This window comes from Macaca thibetana, chromosome X (assembly GCF_024542745.1).
Source record: "Macaca thibetana thibetana isolate TM-01 chromosome X, ASM2454274v1, whole genome shotgun sequence".
Taxonomy (NCBI): domain Eukaryota; kingdom Metazoa; phylum Chordata; class Mammalia; order Primates; family Cercopithecidae; genus Macaca; species Macaca thibetana.
In genome coordinates, this window is record NC_065598.1 from 129943337 (window position 1) to 129946614 (window position 3278).

The 3278-nt window shown below is 45.3% G+C and overlaps 1 non-coding gene across 1 annotated transcript; it reads right to left on the reverse strand.

Annotated features, from left to right (window-relative positions):
• Positions 1 to 2968: 2968 nt before the first annotated feature.
• On the reverse strand, positions 2969 to 3077 carry LOC126946962 (U6 spliceosomal RNA). The gene has a single exon (XR_007722824.1). It is a non-coding gene; the product is annotated as a U6 spliceosomal RNA (small nuclear RNA).
• Positions 3078 to 3278: the final 201 nt, after the last annotated feature.

Below are 3278 nucleotides of genomic sequence, written 5' to 3' on the forward strand. Positions count from 1 at the left end.
AAGAGGTGGAGCTGGGGGCGGGGCCGGAGCCTGGGGCGGGGCTCTGGCCTTGCCACCTGGCCTCTTGGGGTTTCTTTCTTCATGCTCTAAACTTCTTCCTTCTCTGTCCTCGGATCTGTCCCTCCTCTCCCGCCTTCCCCTGAAGAGACAGACTGGAGGCTCTCACAGAGGGCCACCTCTCTCTGCGCTCGTTAGGCAGTCCCTCTTGCCTGCTGTCCTGTCTCATTCTCCTGCACACACGCACCCAGTGAGTACTCAAGGCTAGTGGCTTCTATTCATACTTCTGAGACATGTCTTGTTGACTGCCTCTGGCTCCACCCTATCCTCAGAACCTGTTTAGGCCCCATGACTTTTTGCTTGGACTCCTTCAGTAGCCTCCTGTTTGGACTCTGCTTCCACTCTTACCTCAGTCTAAACCATCTCCCAGAAAGCAGCCAGAGGGATCGATCTAAGATGTACACATGACCACGTTACTTTTCTCCTTGAAACCTTTCAGTCTCAACAGTACCAACAACACCTTAGCATGGTATATAAAGTGGGCCAAGGCAGGCGGGTCCCTTGAGGTCAGGAGTTCGAGACCAGCCTGGGCAACATGCTGAAACTTCATCTCTACTAACCACAAAAATTAGCCAGGCACCATGGCTCACGCCTGTAATTCCAGCACTTTGGGAGGCCGAGGTGGGCAGGTCACTTGAAGCCAGGAGTTCGAGACCAGCGTGGCCAACATGGCAAAACCCATCTCTACTAAATAAACAAAAATTAGCCAGGTGTGATGGTGCATGCCTGTAGTCCCAGCTACTCTGGAGGCTGAGGCACGAGAATCGCTTGAATCTGGGAGGTCCGAGGCTGCAGTGAGTCAATATCATTGTGCCACTGCACTCCAGCCTGGGTGACAGAGTCAGATGCTCTCTCAATAAAACAAAAAAACATAGAGGTTGTACATATTTTTGGAGTTCAGGTGATACTTTGATATCTTCATATAATGTGTAAAAATCAAATCAGAGTAATTGGGATACCCATCACCTCAGAAGTTTGTCTTTTCTGGCTGGGCACGGTGGCTCAAGCCTGTAATCCCAACACTCTGGGAGCTGAGGCGGGCGGATCACAAGGTCAGGAGATTGAGACCATCCTGGCTAACACAGTGAAACCCCGTCTCTACTAAAAAATACAAAAAAATTAGCTAGGCGTGGTGGCAGGTGCCTGTAGTCCTAGCTACTCGGGAGGCTGAGGCAAGAGAATGGTGTGAACCCGGGAGGTGGAGCTTGCAGTGAGCCGAGATCGCGCCACTGCATTCCAGCCTGGGCCACAGAGTGAAACTCTGTCTCAAAAAAAAAAAAAAAAAAAAAAAAGTTTGTCTTTTCTTCTTTTCTTTATACTGAGAACATTCAAATTTTTCTATTCTACATATTTTGAAATATACAATAAATTACTATAAACTATAATTACCATACTGAAGTATCAAATACTAGCTCTCATTCCTTCTGAAACTATGAAACTACTAGAAAAACATATTGGGGAAATGCTTCAGGACAGGGCAAAGATTTTTTGGGTAAGACTGCAAAAGCACGGGCAACAAAAGCAGAAATAGACAAATGGGATTACATCAAGCTAGAAAGCTTCTGTACAGCAAAGGAAACATTCAACAAAGAGAAGAGACAATCTACAGAATGAGAAAAGATATTTGGGATCTTGGCTCACTGCAACCTCAACCTTCTGGGCTCAAACCGTCTTCCCACTTCAGCCTCCCGAGTAGCTGGGACTATAGGCACTAATTTTTGCATTTTCAGTAGGGACGGGGTTCCACCATGTTGGCCAGGCTGATCTTGAACTCCTGGCCTCATGTGATCCACCCGCCTTGACCTCCCAAAGTGCTGAGATTACAGGCGTGAGGTACCACTCCTGGCCTGGAGGTCATTATCTTAAGTGAAATCAGCCAAGGACAGAAAGACAAATATTCAATGCTCTCATTGTGGGTGTAAAATGTGGATCTCATAAAGATAGAGAGTAGATTGGTAGTTATTAGAGGCTGGGAAGGGGAGGGGAGAAGGGGGGCATTGAAGAGAGGTTGATGAATGGGTAGAAATATTTTCTCCCATTCTGTAGATTGTCTCTTCACTTTGTTGAATGTTTCCTTTGCTGTACAGAAGCTCTTAAGCTTGATGTAATCCATTTATCTATTTTTGCTTTTGTTGCCTGTGCTTTTGCAATCTTACTCAAAAAAATCTTTGCCTTGAAGCATTTCTCCAATATGGTTTTTTTTGTTGTTTTGTTTTGTTTTGTTTTTTTGAGACAGAGTCTTGCTCTGTTGCCCAGGCTGGAGTGCAATGGCGCGATCTCAGCTCACTGCAACTTCCACCTCCCAGGTTGAAGCAATTCTCCCGCCTCAGTCTCCCAAGTAGCTGGGATTACAGGCGCCCATCACCACACCCGGCTAATTTTTGTATTTTTTTTTAAATAGAGATGGGGTTTCACCATGTTGATCAGGCTGGTCTTGAACTCCTGACCTCAAGGGATCCACCCGCCTCAGCCTCCCAAAGTGCAGGGATTACAGGCGTGAGCCACCACGCCCAGCCTCCAATATGTTTTTCTAGTGGTTTCATAGTTTCCGGTCTTAGATTTAAGTCTTTATTTTGATTTGATTTTTGTGTGTGGTGAGAGATAGGGGTCTAGTTTCATTCTTCTGCATGTGGATATCCAGTTTTCCCAGCACCATTTATTGAAGAGGCTGTTCTTTCCCCAAGGTATGTTCTTGGGACCTTTTTTCAAAAATGAATTGGCTGTAAATGCATGGACTTTTTCCAGGGTTCTCTATTCTGTTCCATTGGTCTACAGGTCTGTATTTATGCTGGCAGCATACTGTTTTGGTTACTATGGCTTTGTAACCAAAGTGTATTTTGAAGTAAGGCAGTGTGATGCCTCCAGCTTTGTTCTTTTTGCTCAGGATCTCTGCAACCTCTTCTTTTTTTAAAAAAATGTGGAATGCTTCATGAATCTGTTTGTCATCCTTGTGCAGGGGCCCATGCTAATCTTCTCTGTGTTGTTCCTTTTTTTAGTATATGTGCTGCCAAAGAAAGTACTGCAATCCTCTTCTGATGTACCCTATACTCTAGCCCAATACATTTGGCTATCCGTGGAAGACAGCAGGGTCTGGGACAACTCAACCAGCACTGGCTACCTCAAATACTCTCCCTTGAAAGGAGGCCACACTATCAGTAACTTCCATAGGCCCCTTGGAGTATAATTAAAGATACAGTTTTCAAAATTAAATTGTATTGATG